Genomic DNA, 17238 nt, shown 5'->3' on the forward strand with positions numbered 1-17238 from the left:
AGCTTCCTGCCCGCTATGTCCTTTCTAGTATAAAACCCACAACTTGACTGTGAGTGAACCTTTAAATGTGATGGGGTATCACGTCTGTGATTATGTTATATTGTATAGCAAGGGGAGTTTACAGATGTAAATAAGGTCCCTGATTATTTGACTTAGTGCAAATCAAAAAGGAGATTATACTGGATTAGACTGACCTAATCATTTGAGCCTTTTAAAGAGTCAAGAAACAGCAGAGAGATTCCTCTACTGGAGTAGAAGATGCAAATATCATGTTGTGACAGAACAACATGGCTGGGAGCTAAGAGCTACCCCCAGCCCACAGCAGCAAGAAAACGGAGACCCCAGTCCTACACCACAAGGAGCTCAATGTGAGATCCTGAGCAGAGATCCTAGTCATGTTGTGTCAGATGTCTGACTTACTGAAATGTGAGATAAGGGAGGTGTCTTATTTTAAGTCATGCATTTGTGCTAGTTTTCATGCAGCAACAGAGAACTAATGCGACAGAGTATGTTTCAGTCTAAAAAGAAGCCAGATTTCAACTATAGGTGTGAACCATCAGGGAAATGAGGATAAACAAATGTTCAATAAACTGTTGGTTAAACAAAGGATATCAGTCCATGCTACAGGGAAGCAGGGTTAATAAGAGAGGATTTTTTTTTTAATTGTGTGTTTGTGTTTGTTTTTTGTTTTACATTGTGTTTAGCTTGAAAATGAAGTTGGCATACTTACAAACTATGCTAATGTTACACATGAAAAGGAATATAAATCAAAGAAAAAACAAAAAATGTTGGAGTTACTTCCTGGAGCAGAAAGAGATCTTATATTCATTCTTTTTTCAGTGTTTAAATAATTTCCACATTCCTTACTATCTTAAAGATAATTCCATATTAGATCCTGGTTACCTTCAAACACAACCTTTCAACACGCTGTATCTCATGCTATAGTGGCATTGTAGAATACCGAAATCCACTTACCTTGACGTGCTTAGAATTTCTTCATGGTGATTTTTATCTATCATCTTCTGCACAAGTTGTCTTCATGTCTTCAAGACCGCCTTTCTTGACCTTTCCCCACACAAGTTTTTCATATATACAACCTCTGTATTTTAAACACAAACACTTTAGTGTGTATATCATACTGCATTTTACTTGTTTGTTTACACATTCATTTTCTTCACTATCTACTAATATCCTTGAGGGCAGGTGCCATGTCTAATTTGCTTCTGTATCCCTATTGTATGGATTATAACATGTACCCAATAATTTAATGTTAAACTAAAATTCCAAAAGTGATTGAGAAGCTGGGTGGTAGTGTTGTCTTTGAAAAGAAGCATAGAGTTATTCTCATTAAAGAAGGAATTAAGAAAGGTTGAGAAAGTCATAGATGTGGAGGAAGAAGGGACCACATAAAGAAAATATTAATCAGGGGACATTGTCTAAGTCAGATGGATAATATATCTATATTTTCTCTCTGCTATCAGATCATAAGGCATGTGGATAAGTATAAGGGACATGCAAATAAAAGTGGAAAATGAAGTGAAAGAAATTATGGTACAATGTTAGCTTTAATTTTTAAAAGTGACAATACCTAATATTTGGTGATTTTTTACATTACAGTGAGATAGTCAAGTTTTTCACACACATTAAGTAATTTAATCCTCACAATAATTCTATGCAGTATATATATTATCATTACTTAGAAATAGAGAATTCCATCGCTTCTCGGCCTTTTGGCTACGATCAAGTGTAGAAATAGAGAATTCCAGACACACACTGTTTAGTAACACATCCTGTGGGTTGTTCAGTTGATATGTATATCAGTCCATGCTTGAATCCATCAGTTTAGAATATGCAATCCTAAAAAATTAATTTGGGATGCCAATTAAAAGTTCATAACATCAAAATATTTATAATACTGACCTTGGAGACTCTCTATACTCAAATAGTCCTGATTATCATTGTCTTGATTTGTTTATACTTGTTATGTGGTATGAAAATTAATTAGGTACAGTTCAAGTTATGAGATTGCAAATAGGGTGTATGTTCATAAAGGATATTATCACAACATCTAACAGATAGTAGGGGCTCAACAAATGTTAGCTCTTCATTATGATTAGATATTATCAACCTGATTGACAGAAAGTACTCAGGTGATAAAGAGAAGATTTCTCTTTGGGTCACTGGAAGTTAACTTACTTTATTGACTAAATTGAATCACTGCATATATTGTTTGCTGTTCATCTAAAATTTTGTACAACTCTATAGACATATTTCAACAAATACTTATTGACTGTTGACCAAGTGAAATCAGGAAGTGAATGGGTATAAACCTCCCTGAACAGACATGTGAATTCAAATAAAGTAGGCCTCTATTAGATTTGTTTGTGTACAAGGTCTGTATCCTCACATAATTGTTTGTTTCCTATTTTATGCTTCTTGATTAGATGTAATCTTAGTTTTCTTTTTTGAAACCAATCTTTTGAGCTTTTAATATAATATAGAGATTATCTTTTATAAATGTTTATGTGGTGAAGTAATTAATTTCAAGTTGACTGCATTTTAGAGAAATATGATTTATCATTGCAGGATACTCAGATTAAGATTCTGCAGTTTGAGTTCAACATGTCAATGTTCTAGAATGCCACATCCTCCTCCATCATTTTCCTGCTAACTGGTGTTCCTGGGCTGGAAGCCTTCCACATCTGGATCTCCATTCCCTTCTGCCTTCTCTATATAACTGCCCTCTCGGGAAACAGCCTGATTCTCTTTGCCGTTGTCACTCAGCCCGGCCTCCACGAACCCATGTATTATTCCCTCTCCCTGCTGTCCACCACTGACCTCGGCCTGTCCATATCCACCCTAGTCACCATGTTGGGTATATTGTGGTTCAGTGCCCGGAAGATCAGCTTGATGCTTGCTTGTCACAGATGTTCTTTATTAAACTCTTCACTGTTATGGAATCTTCAGTGTTGTTGGCCACGGCTTTTGATCGTTTTGTGGCCATTTCTAATCCTCTTAGATATGCCTCTATCTTAACTGATCTTAAAATAGCACAGATTGGAGTAGCAATCATCACCAGAGGGACACTAATACAGACTCCTTTGGTGTTGCTTCTGAAAAGACTATCCTACTGTTGCAACCATGTGCTCCACCACTCCTATTGTTTCCACCCCGATGTGATGAAGCTCTCATGCACAGACACCAGGATTAATAGTGCAGTTGGATTGACTGCCCTGATCACCACTGCTGGAGTAGACTCGGTCTTTATCATCCTTTCTTATGTTTTGATCATTAAAACTGTCCTCAGCATTGCATCCTCAGAAGAAAGGAAGAAAGCCTTCAACACATGCATCTCCCATATTGGGGCCGTTACTGTATTCTATATCCCATTGATCAGTTTGTCCTTTGTTCACAGATTTGGGAAACAGGCCCCACCATATGTACATACTATGATCGCCAATGCCTATCTGCTGATCCCCCCTGTGATGAACCCCATTATCTACAGTGTGAAGACCAAACAGATACGCAGGGCTGTGCTGAAAGTTCTCCATCCCAGTGCAGCAAAGAACTAGCTGGGTTTTTTAATTTCCTATTTCTGGTCATTAAATAGATGAGTAAAATGCCACTTACAGGAGTTAAAATGTTGAGTCTTATGCTTGGATTAAAGCATCCCTAAAGATCTCTCTAACTTTAAGTAAGAAGGCTAAGGGCTAGAAATAAATTTAAGATCAAAATTCTCTATCACTATTTTTTTTTCCAGATAGGCATGTTTCTCTGTGACCTAAAATATGGCACAAATAGAGCTAAGTTAGGTTTGAGGAAGAGAAGTAAAATGACTTGAGATTTCGCTAGAATTCTCTAACCCAACACTCAGAATTTAGAGCATGTCTTCGAGTAGCCTCCTCTTCCCCTTCAATATTCTCCTGTACTTATTTGGGCTACAGTTTCATCTGTCAATGTTATTTTATCTTTGTTCTACATTTCACAGATTCCCAAAATTTATAGATTGGTGGTGATTATATTTTTATTTATATTCTTATGTTACTACTAATTTATCTTTCTCCCAAACATATTTTCTTTTTAAAAAATATATATTTTATTGATTTTTTTACAGAGAGGAAGGGAGAGGGATAGAGAGTTAAAAACATCAATGAGAGAGAAACATCGATCAGCTGCCTCCTGCACACTCCCCACTGGGGATGTGCCCGCAAAAAAGGTACATGCCCTTGACCGGAATCGAACCTGGGACCCTTGAGTCCGCAGGCCGACGCTCTATCCGCTGAGCCAAACCGGTTAGGGCTCCCAAACATATTTTCTTCTTTTTTTTTTTAAAAAAATTGGGCACATGTGCTCACCCCACCTTCCTTATGTAATGTCCAGTCATTTTTTTTTTAATGTGACAGTTTTATTATTATTTAATTCCCAGATAGTATAATTTACCCATTTAATATGTAAAAGTTTAATGTTTTTACTATTTACAGAGTTGTGCAACTACTGCTACAATAAATTTTAGATTATTTAAAAAATATTTTTATTGATTTCAGAGAGAAGGTAGAGGGAGAGAGATAGAAACATCAATGATAAGAGAGATGATTGATAGACTGCCTCCTGCACGGCCCCTATTGAGGATTGAGCCTGCAACCATGGCATGTGTCCTTACTGGGAATCAAACAGATTCATGGTTCCTCTCTTAAATAAATAAAATTTTTTAAAAAAAAACTCAACAAGAAATGTGAAAGTTTATTTTTGTATTCTCAATTCTATTGCATTGGTCTCTATATCTATCCTATGCAGAACCATACTGTCTGGATCACTGTAGCTTTGTAGTAAAATTTGAAATCGTTAAATGTGAATCCTCCAACTTTGCACTCTCCCCGCCCTCTCCCCAAGATGATTTTGGCTATTCTGGGTTGCGGGGAAGCATGGGAGTTGGTTGGAAAGTCTGCATGAAGGATTCTTCGAAAGGTTGAGGGCCTGGACTTTTCCAAAGAAGTCTGAACCCCCGGGTGTTTATTTCTATGTTTAGTCTTTAGACATGCCCTTGTTTAAAGAACACTGCAGATGCGTATGTTTTCTCAAGGATACTCTACCCTAATGATAGTATCTAGAGGTTAATTTAGTTCAAGCTGTTGCTACAATAAAAGCCTTAGGAGGCAGGCAAAGAGGGTTGTCTGGTTTCTTTAGCCAGGCAGTCCTTTAGCCCTCTCATTCACAGGAACATGTGTCAGAGTAATTATTCATCCGTCACTCAGGGTCTGCTGGTCAGTCCCAGCACTAGGTGTCTTAAAATTCAATATGTATTTTAAAACCAGCTGTCAATTTATCCAAGGAAACAAACTTTTGGTTTTCTTGATCATATTTATTGTTTTTTTTCTCAATTCTCTATTTCATTAATTTCCACCAATATAATCATTATTATTTTTTTCTTTTTCTTGATTTTAGTTTTTCCCCTCCCCTCAGAATATTAAAGTGGAGGTTTAGGTAATTAATTTTAGATATTTCTTTATTCAATATAGGCATTTAGCTATAAATTTTCCTATAAGCACTCTTTCATTTCACCTCACATTTTCATTCATCTATCTCAAAAATTTTTCTGATTTCCTTTGTGATTTCTTTTTTGGACTATTGATTATGAGTGTATTGTTTAATTTTCAAATTTCTAATTTTTTGTTATTAATTTATAATTTAATTTCACCATGGCTTACTTCTCTTGGAGCTAAACCCCTGCTTTATGTGCATGGCACTAGACAAGAGAGCATACAGTCTTTTCAACTTTTCAGCTTGCAGCTCTGCCTTATGATAGAAGCTGGGAGGATGGTGATTGGGGTCCCCAGTATTCTCTGACTGTCATGCCTGGAATTGAGTCTCTGCCATATGATTAGGGCTGGAGATTAGCCACTGATTTCTTGACTGCACTCACCTGAATTTAACTCCCACAATTAGAGCTGGGGTATGGGGAATGAGAAATACTATAGTCTGACCTTCCTGGGAGATACTATAGCCTAACACTAAGGAGCTGGTGGGAATGGAGGTGGGGTGAAGACATGGGGAAGGAAGCCCTGTGTCCTTGACTACACCTACTAGGAGTGGAGCTATCAGTGTGCTGAGCTGGGGTGGGGCAGGGCGGGGGGTGGGGGGAGAGTGAGGGTGAAAGCTGGCTGCAATTCAAGTGAACAATGACTGTTCTTACAGTGATTTAACAGATTTTCTTAAATAAATGGTTTTTCATTTGCTATATAACTTTAGGGCAATTTCCAGAGGATTTAAATGTATATACCTGTATCTACATATGATTTTTGCTATTATAGTACTTTCCCTGGGGAGCATGTTCACAGATCTCCTCTTGCTGCCATTTTGAAATTGAGCTCTTCACTTCTTAATTTTGTAGTTCAAACAACACATTGCAATTGTTTCCTGATCATTCCAGGTTGGATTATACATTCTTCTTATATGTTCTTATTACTCCTTCTGCTTATATCGTATACTAGGGGCCCAGTGCATGAAATTCGTGCATGGGGGGTGGGTCCCTCAGCCCGACCTGTACCCTCTCCAATCTGGGAGCCCTCCGAGGAGACTGCTCCAATCTGGGAGTTTCTGTCTGTCTTTGCAATCATATGATTTGCAAGCAAATTGTCTGAGACCCCAACCCAGTTTGGTTTGGTGCTCACAGAATAATAGAGGTCTTTTTTGTCTTTGCTCCATTGGTGGAGATTCCTAGAAGTTGCTGGATATCTTCCTTTTAATTTTTTTTGACACTCTGACTTTACTTATGTCTCTAACATTTGCTTTCCCTCCATCCCCCACCCGCAACAGTAATTTGCTCCAGGCTCACTTTGCTCTACTGTCCAGGACAGTGGTTCTCAACCTTCCTAATGCCGCGACCCTTTAATACAGTTCCTCATGTTGTGGCAACCCACAATTTCATTTTTAAAAATTGAACATAATTAAAGCATAGTGATTAATCACAAAAACAATATACGATTATATATGTGTTTTCTGATGGTTTTAGGAGACCTCTGTGAAAGGGTCATTCAACCCCGAAAGGGGTCGCGACTCACAGGTTGAGAATCTCTGGTCTAGGAGATCCCACAATGTGTCTGCCACCAGAACTATGATTCCCATTATTCCTGGTGCTCCCCGTGCTCTTGGTTTCTGCTTCCAGTCCAGGGGCTACAGAAACCAAAAGGACCAGGAACTTCAGCTGCCCCCAGGCTGGGCTGACAGGACTGGAACTCCAGTGGTGTCCTTGGGACCCAAGCCACTCTGCTAAGACCCCCAAGCCACCCGTTCTCTGCCCGCTCTCCTCCTCTGCTCTCCATCCTGCCCCGCCCCCAGCCACTCAGCGCCTGTGTGTGTGCATGCTGCCTACAGGCCCGCCATCTTTGTTGGGTTAATTTGCATACTCACTCCTGATTGCCTGTGGGCGTATCAGAAAGATGGTCAATTTACATATTTGTCTATTATTAGTATAGATATTGTAATACATCACACAAATACTTCAGATTTTGATTGCTTACTCTCTTATCTACATATTTTATTTCACTAATCATGACAATATCCTATTTGTCTCTGCCACACTACCATATTGTGCAATGTCCGGCGAAAATAGACACTCAATAAATGAAAGAATGAATCAGTGGTAATTAAATTATCCTATATAATAAGAGTGTAGTATGCAACTTGTCCCCTCTACCGGGAGTTCGTCCATGAGTTTAACCAGGGGCAGGGCCAGCCGGGGTAAGGGAGGGAGGCCTTGGCTGGTGGTGGTGGCTGGCGACTGGGAGAAGGGCGGGAGTACCCAGCTGGCAGCTGGCAGCTGGCAGCTGCTAGGGACCCAGTGCACGGATTTCATGTATTGAGCCTCTAGTATGTAAGAATCCTAGATAACAACATCTAATTTATTCTAAGACTAAACAAAACTTAATTTTTTATTATGTATACTTTAAGAAAACAAATCAGGACAGAGAGATACCAGTTCTTGGAAGTATATATTTGGAAGCTTGGTCTAATGGGCAAAGTGTTCATTTTAGCCATTGTCATTCATGCTTTCAAAATGTTACTAACATTTCCATAATATTAGGATATTTCATTGGGCAGAGTAGATTAGTAAATTAGTGAGTATTTATAATTCAAAATTTTCAATGTATGTGTCCTTTATTGAGTTTTCTTGAAAGAGGGCATATCTATACTAAAAATTTTAATGACATTACATTTTTTCAAGTTATATTCCTCATTAAGCTAACTTAAAGCAAGAAGCTAATCTTGTTGATTCTTATGGTCTTAATATCTGTCCTAATAATACCTGGCTTATCATAGATGCCCAATATGTGTTGTATTGGAAGATGAATAAGAATATAATTTGGGAGTATGTGCTTGGTTTTATTAGTTCTACTTTAATGGCCACAAAACTCTGAGCTGGTGATGCCTCATGTGGTAAAGTGTTACACAGTCTTATCATTCTTTGTAAAGAAGTGAGTGAGATATGTAGGAGTTTTGAGTAATGAGCAAGTTTCTCTTGTTGGTTTTAATGTTGTTTTTGAAATAATAGGCAAAGTATCCCTAAGGAATTTTGTTACTGTCTGAAATACTATTGATAAATTTTGCTTTAAATTTTATATTTCCCATTCCTATTGATATAAATGCATAAAAAGGTGAGATAAATGTCAAACTTATGAAGTGATTTGCTATGGAGAAATTAGAAAGATTGGACTTGAGGGAATATATCAAGGAAGACTTTGGTCTTTTCTATAAAATCTCTCAATGATGAAAATATATTTATTATTTCTCATATAACTAAAAGTAAAATTGAAAACCTTTTTTTTCCTGATTGTTTTTATGAAAAAATGGGAGGAAAAGGAACGAGATTGGAGACCAAGAAACCTATAAGAAAACTGATTTAGTTGAAAGATTTTAGTGTCCTAGCTTAGGTGTAAGAATGGAGAGGAGGAGGTATTTTGTTCTTATAATAGAAAGAAAATACAGATTTATAGGATGCAGGAGCAAAGAGTGAGTAAGCATTAGTTTTTATCTTTGGTACCTGAAAATATTTTAAAAGTTACTTAATAGTTCTGAAAAACATTTATTCATGAAAAGAATGAGTTGAATTATTCCTAGTCATATTGGGCTTTATGCAAACAGGGGTAAGTTCCTGAGATTGAGATCTCAGGCCCCAAAATTGGACTTTGCCTATATGGTTTGGGAAGTCAGAGCTATGACCAATTGCTAGATAATATAGACAGAAAAGCTGAAATCAGTTATAAGAAAAATTTCTTATGTTACACATGCCAAACATTGAATTGAATGACTTATCACTGAAATTATTCAGATGGCTGACTATTTGATAGTCTCTTATGTTTCGTTCAATTTAACAGCTATCATTGACTATCTGCTATGTGGAAGATATACTTCAGGTATTGTAGCAGCATCAGAGGAAACACAGACATTTTTTAATTTAGGGAATTTATTGCTTTATGGAAGTAATACCAGAACTACTACTAGTATGTATACACAACATATGGTCAAAAACACAAAAAGGAAAAAGAAATAGATACAGAGAAATCACCATAACAGGCAAATTATGAGAAGGAAAGAACAGATATACTTGAACCAGTCATGAAAATTTAATGGAGAAGATATTTAAAAGATGAGCCTTGGCACGTGTAGTATTTCAAGGTGAAGGAGTGGGTGTCAAGGTTGAGGTCAAGAGTAAAGCCCACTATTAGGAAAGCTGCATGATGAAGCAGTTAGCATACTGGTTTTCTTAGACTGCAGAGTAGGTGAAAAAAGAAAGAGGTAGATCAAACTTTAAAGGAAAGTTGAACTTAAATTGTGGAGGACTTTATCACAAACAAGAGTTAATGCTTTATTTAGTTGTAGGATGAGAAATAAACATGGAAGAGATGCTTATTGGCTTGTTTTTAAATTTTATTTGAGCTGGATATTTGGAAAGTTAATTCAAAATGAATGACAGGCAGTTTTTGGCAGAAACAGCATAGAGATGGGAGGTCAGTTAGTCATTTATGGGAATAGGGCAACTGAGAGGCAGTGAGAATCTAAATTAGTATTTTGGTCTAGAAAATGATTACTTTAACTAGGATTAGCTACACTGTAGATATGTTTAATTTGGATAATTTCTAGTTCCATACAACTCTAAAATTGCATAGGTTTATAACTCTGATTTGTGATAAATTTTCATTGACTTTGAGATGGGTTTTTAAGGGAGCAATGACTGTTAAATATGTGTTCTCTTGGAACAGAGAAGTTTGAGCATAACTTTTTGAATCTGCTTTGTTTTCACACTATAGATGATGGGATTCATCACAGGGGGAATAAGCAAGTACAAATTAGCAATGAGTGTGGGCACAAAGGGTGGAGCATGTTTTCCAAATCTGTGAACAAAAGATAGGCTGATCAAAGGGATGTAGAATATGGCCACAGCAGTGATATGAGAAATGCAGGTGCTGAAGGCCTTTTCCTCTCCTCTGGGGATGCAATGTTGAGAACTGAGCAAATGATCAAGACATAGGAAAGCAGAATAAAGATAGAGTCCACTCCAGCAGTAGAGATAATTGCAAATAGTTCAAGTGCACTATTGATTTTTGTATCTGAACACGAGAGCTTCATCACATCAGGGTGGAAGCAGTAGGAGTGATGGAGCACGTGGCTGTGACAGAATGATAGACGCTTAAGAAGTAAGACTAGTGGTGTCAGAATGACAGTCCCCTGGTAATGACTGCCATGCCAGTTTGTGCAATGCTTGCATGAGTTAGAATGGTAGCATATCTCAGGGGGTTAGAAATGGCCAGAAAACGATCAAAGGCCATAGCCAGGAGCACTGAGGATTCCATTTAGTTCACAGAACTTTAGAGTACAGCTCAATGAAGTTTGACATCTGTATACACTCCTGTAACCCCTTCCAAGATCAACTGATAAAATATTACCACCAACCCAGGAGACTTCATAACACTTCATCCTCATCAATGTCCTCTTCTATAGTAACCATTCTTCTGACTTCTATTAGCATAAATACCTTCCTCTGTACCTCATCTGGAAATATATATATATATATATATATATATATATATATATATATATATATATATATATATATATTTATATATGTCTACACTAATAAAAGACAAAGATGCTAATTGACCATACCTTCACTTCACCCAAGCCACGCCCACCAGCCAATCAGAGCGACTATATGCAGATTAACCCAACCAAGATGGTGGCTGCCCGCCATGGAGCAGGAGTAAGCAGGAGGCTTGCTTGTCCCGGCAATGGAGGAAGCCAAGCTTCCCCCTGCCCTGGCTGGCTGTGGCCTCCGCAAAAGGCAACAAAGTTTCAATTATAGAAGCTAAATAAATCCCAGATACCTGCTTCTAGCCAGCCTCCACTGGGAGCTTGGGTGGCTGGGGGCCATGGCCAGCCTGCAAACAGCCATCAGCCCCTCACTCGTTCTGGCCAGGCACCCCAGGGGGGACCCCCACACTGAAAGGGCTGTGGTCAACCTGCAAACAGCCATCAGCCCCTCACCCAGGCTGGCCAGGCACCCCAGCGGGGACTCCCACCCTGAAGGGGCTGTGGCCAGCCTGCAAACAGCCATCAGCCCCTCACATAGGATGGCCACACCCTCATGGGTTGAGGGTCCCCACTGGGGGCCTTGGCCAGCCTCCAAATAGCCATCAGCCCTTCACCCAGGCTGGCCAGGCACCCCAGCAGGGACCCCCACCCTGAAGGGGCTGTGGCCAGACTTCAAATGTCCCTCAGCCCCTCACCCAGGCTGGCCAGGCACCCCAGCGGGACCCCCACCCTGATCCAGGATACCTTTCAGGGCAAACCAGCTGGCCCCCACCCATGCACCAGGATTCTATCCTATATAATAAAATGGTAATATGCAAATTGACCCTAACAGCAGAGCAACTGGGAATCACTGGTCACTATGACACACACTGACCACCAGGGGGCAGACGCTCAATGAAGGAGCTACCCCCTGGTGGTCAGTGTGCTCCCATAGTGGGAGCTCTGCTCAGCCAGATGCCAGGGTGCCGGCTTCCTGTACAGCGGTGGTGGTGGGATCCTCTCCTGCCTCCTCAGCAGGGCTAAGGATGTCAGACTGCAGCTAGGCCTGCTCCCCGCTGGCAAGTGGACATCACCTGAGGGCTCATGGGCTGCCAGAGGGATGTCTGACTGCCAGCTTAGGCCCAATACCCTGGGGAGCGGGCCTAAGCCAGCAGGTGGTCATCCCCCGAGGTGTCCCAGACTGCGAGAGGGCACAGGCCAGGCTGAGGGACTCCCCCGAGTGCACAAATTTTTGTGCACCGGGCCTCTACTATATATATAATTTGTATCTGCTTCTTTCATTCAATATTATATCTGTGAGATTCATCACTGAAATAAGATATTTAATTAAGTTCAAATTACTTAGCTACATTTATTTGGTGCTTGCCACTTAATATCTTGTATTCATCAATATTTTGTTATATTTTTATACCTCAACTGGATTATAAGTTTGTACTTATTAATATGGTCTCATGAGAAGAAGAGGTTATTTTTAGCTAATTCCTTACTAGAACTTTTTGCTTTTCATAGATATTGAATATGTTCTTGCTAATTGACTTACATTTTATTTGCTTTTCCTGAAATATTCTATTTAACCAGGAGAGTATGACTTGGTCTAAACAAATAATTCACTAATTTTGCCTTGGATTTTAGAACAATTAAGCTCAGATTTGAAGTGGAAATTCATTTTAACGTAGCAGGGAACCATCTATTCTCAGAGACTACATACATAAGAATTCACTCCCAATAGAATTACAAGAATTTAGTACCTCTTTGGAAACAAATGCAACCCCGGGACAGAGTTAAAAGCACAGGGAGAGGCCTACATGAACACGTAGTGAAATGTGAAGGAAGCTCCACAAACCAGCAGTAATAGAATAAGTTATTGAGTAAATGGAGTTGGGTAAATTCCATTTGGAAAAATATGATAAAGCATACACCACAATATATATTTATATTATTTCCTGATGGTTAAATATTTACTCATGTATAGACCACACGTAATTTAAATTAAAATCAGGTAAATTGTGGCTGGGTAGCTCAGTAGCTTGAAGCATTGTCCCTATACCAAAAGGTTTGATTCCAGCCAGGGCACATACCTAGGTTGTGGATTTGATTCCTGGTCGCACACATATGGGAGGCAAGCAATAGGTTTCTCTCTCACATCGATGTTTGTTTTTCTCTCTCCCTTCCTTCCTCTCTAAAATCAGTGAAGACATATCCTTCAGGTGAGAAGTTTTTAAAAATCAGGAAAATATTTATAAAATCCTTGAGTGAGAAAGAATTTTCTAATGATAACATGAAAGATATAAATCATAGAGGCACAGATTGATATATTTGATTCGATAAAATACAAGGAATTATTTTATTGTTTAAAATAACCCTTTAATTCCACAGAATAAAAAGGATAATTATGAACTGGGAGACACAGTTAAAACACATACAACACTCATTTGAATAAAGTCTTACTGTAAAATCGAAAAAAAAGATAATAAAACATGTGTAAAATGCATTAAAATGGAATTCCCCAAAGAAGAACTGCTAGTAATACAGGAAGAATATTTGATTTTACCATCAGCAAAGGAATATTAATTAAAACAACTGTTTTTAATCAATTAAATAACAAAGATTAGTAAGGATTGTTGAACTAAAAGAAAACTGCACTCTTACATGGTGGAGAGTGATTAGGTAAAAGGTTCATTTGCCATTATTTATTCAAACACAAAATACTTCCTTTCCTTTAAATTAAATTAAATTGACAATTTAATTTCTCAGAAATTACTAATAGTGATAGCCACTACTGCTAGTGTGCATATGATATATATATATATCTCATTAATTCCTTCAATAATTTCTTATTTCAATAGTTAGGTAATAAGTGTTAATTTTATGTACATAACCCTCAAAATAACATTTTATTTTCAAGGTAATAGACATTTATAGACAGATTAATATAGTACATATGAGATATTGTGCAAAATTCCTTAAATTTAAAATTGACCTTATTTCTTATTGAACTAAAAAATCCCTAGAGCATATTGCTATATGCTGTATATTGTTTTTTTTATTTTGCATCTCCCTAATGACATATAATGTGGAGCATGTTTTTATATGCTTGCCATTTCCTATGCCTGTGCAGAAGTTAGTAACAACCCCCAAGATATTCATAATGCACAGAAAAGGTCTTGGACTCTGAAACACATAGTATTGCACTTGTGTCAGTGAATATGAGTTACTCAGCAACTCCTTGCTACACAGGTTGTCTTATGATTGCTGTGCCCTGGCAAATGAATGGGGAGTGAACTCATGGGAGATTAATTAACAACATTTATCTCTTACTTTTACACTATGCAAAGCTTTGATTTATAGCTGTTCAGATGGCACTATGCAAAGCTTTGATTTATAGCTGCTCTTGAATGAGAACTGAAATCATAGTGCATCTCCAGGAGTCTCCTTTGGGGAAATACGAGTGAAGCTAGACTGAAAAGAAGTTGCCCTTTATAGTCTGTTGTTCTGGGCACAAAGAATTATCAGGGCACAGTGGTATAGAGAACTCTCCTAGGAATTTGTGTTTCTGCTGGGTAAAGGCCTCTCACCAGACAGCTCTGGGCTCTTTATAAAGGCTCTCTTTCTCAAATCCGATCGCTCTCCTTTCCTGAGAAGTCCCTGGGTTCTTCTGCAGAAGAGATATATTTGGAGATGGGGCAGGGCTGATGAGAGACTGTTTCCCAGACTTAGCCCCTTTCTATCTGGCTTTAAAAAGATGCTCTGTTACTGTCTGAGGTGACTCTTCAAAGAGCAGGGGGTAGGACCAAGTGAACTCCCTTTCCAGACCCAAGAATTCTTCTTAGCATGAGGTCAGTATTTTAGTTTATCCGAGTCTTTTCTGAATACATCAGGTACTGTATTATTTTTGGATAGTTTATAAAACCAACAGTTTAGAGGAAATTGGTAACCTCAGTAGAATATATTCAACACATTTACATATTATATGTATTCATGTATTATAGCATTTAAAATACAATTTCTATATTGTTCAAAATAGAAATTAAAATATAGATAGCAGTTTTGAAGTTGTGAACATATATTCATTCCATTTTTTTTTTTTTAAAGTTGAAGTTCTTTTAAAATAAAGAGTGGCAAAACATGTGGTTTGAAGTCAGAGAGAAGAAAGTAACATGAGTCTTCTGAGCCTTGGTTTTCTAATCTGAGCCTCAGTTTTCTCATCTGTAAAAAGTAGCCAACAATACCCAATGCATGTTGCTGTGATAGTGATTGATATGGAGCTTTGTAGTTGGGGCAATCTGTTTATACATTCTTGGTGATCTGGCTGTAAGGATGTTTAAGTCACAGCCCTGGAAGAATTCTCCTCAGGAGAGAACAAAGCATTAAAATATATCTTTCCAAGAAGAGTTATTTAATATTTGCTCATTAGTTTTAATGAAAAAACATACTCAAGGGTGGTTTCAAAATCATAGAATTAAAAATAAACAAATAAAAAACAAACAAAAAACAGAAGTTTTTCCTGCCCAGAAGCCTAGCTAATAGAGTTTCCTGCATTGGAATAGTCCTTCTATGTTGCTTTGATTATATAAGTGGAACTGAAAAGAGATTCCAGGAGGATCCCGCAGAGTTGTGGAAAGGATTCTGAGAAAGAGATATAATAAAGAAAATTGTTGTGTACTTAGGGAGTATTTAATGCATTATTAGGATTTTTTTCCAAAAGAAGGCTAGATATGCCCTAGCTTTTTTGGCTCAATGGATAGAGCGTCGAACTGTGGACTAGAAGGTCCTGGGTTGGATTCCAGTGAAGGACACATGGGTTGCGGGCCAGCAGGGGTGCGCAGGAGGAAGGTGATCAATGTTTCTCTCTCATCATTGATGTTTCTATCTCTCTCTCCCTTCTTCTCGGAAAAAAATAAAATAAAATTAAGGCTAACTTGGACACTTAGCTAATCCACTGGGGTCTATAAGTTTATTTGCTATAATAAAAAGAGCCTTAACTTGAAAACCTGCTTCCTCATCTTTAAAATAAAGAAGATAGGTTTTAAAGGTCCTTAATACTTTATCTAGAAAAAAACTGTTTTTATCACCATGTCTAAGCAAAGTCCTAGCATCAAGGATAAATACCAGATTAATAAGAATACTGTTAGTTTGTTGTCTCCTCTTTTAATATATGTCAATTTGTTTACATGACTTTTACACCTAATTTGAGAAAGCCACATATCAGGAATCACAATATGTGCCTGATAGTAAGTGTCTGGGGTCTATAACTATGATTAGATGCAATTCCTTTTTTTATTCAGCCCATACTCTTAGATGCTATTGTGCTAGGTGTTTTTTTCTGGCTCTGAAGTCACAGGTCTGGGAGAAACTAATGAAGTCCTTGTGTGTTGCTGGGGGTCATTTTCACCTTAGAGGCTATGCCTCTGCAAACTTTTTTAAAAGTTATTATTTTGATTTTTATTAATTTCAGAGAGGACGGGAGAGGGAGAGAGAGATAGAAACATCAGTGATGAGAGAGAATCATAGATGGGCTGCTTCCTGCATGCCCCTTACTGGGGATCAAGTCTGAAATCTGGGCATATGCCCTTGAGTGGAATCGAACCCTGGACCCATCAGTCCACAGACTGATGCTCTATCCACTGAGCCAAACAGGCTAGGGCATATGCCTCTGCAGCCTTAACAGTAGATACTTATTTTGTCTTTTCCTTAAATACTGCTATTGCCCAGGGATGTTTCCTCAGACCTCCTTTCCCTTAGATTTTATTACTCCCAGGTATTTTTGCCACTCCTGTGACTTCAATCCAGACACCACTTTGACAACTCTCAAGACGTTATCAGGGGGCCATCAGTGAGGTTCTTGCATGTATGTCGCAGGTGAAAAAGGGAGGCTTGTCTTACAACTGATGTCCAAGTGCTCACCCTAAACCTGTGAATTATATATACTTTTTGCATTGTCTCAGGCCAAGCTTTCCAGCCATTAAATTTTTAGTGAGTTCTCAAGAGGCTTTCTATATTGAACATTTCTTCAGATACCCAGAGAAATACCTTCTTGGTCACATCTCCTGTAACCAGTTATTTTCACTCAAGTTGAAGCCACTGCCTGCTCATTGAGGGGGAGGAGGGGTTGAAATGAGACTCTCCAAGTTAACTTACACTCAGATATTTTCT

At 38.2% G+C, this 17238-nt stretch overlaps 2 pseudogenes; one reads left to right on the plus strand and one right to left on the minus strand.

The window, feature by feature from the left end:
* Window positions 1-2622: 2622 nt before the first annotated feature.
* On the plus strand, window positions 2623-3572 carry LOC132242099 (olfactory receptor 51F2-like; annotated as a pseudogene).
* A 6659-nt stretch (window positions 3573-10231) lies between these two features.
* On the minus strand, window positions 10232-10847 carry LOC132241859 (olfactory receptor 51F2-like; annotated as a pseudogene).
* Window positions 10848-17238: the final 6391 nt, after the last annotated feature.

The sequence above is a fragment of the Myotis daubentonii genome, chromosome 9 (genome assembly GCF_963259705.1).
Source record: "Myotis daubentonii chromosome 9, mMyoDau2.1, whole genome shotgun sequence".
Classification (NCBI taxonomy): Eukaryota; Metazoa; Chordata; class Mammalia; order Chiroptera; family Vespertilionidae; genus Myotis; species Myotis daubentonii.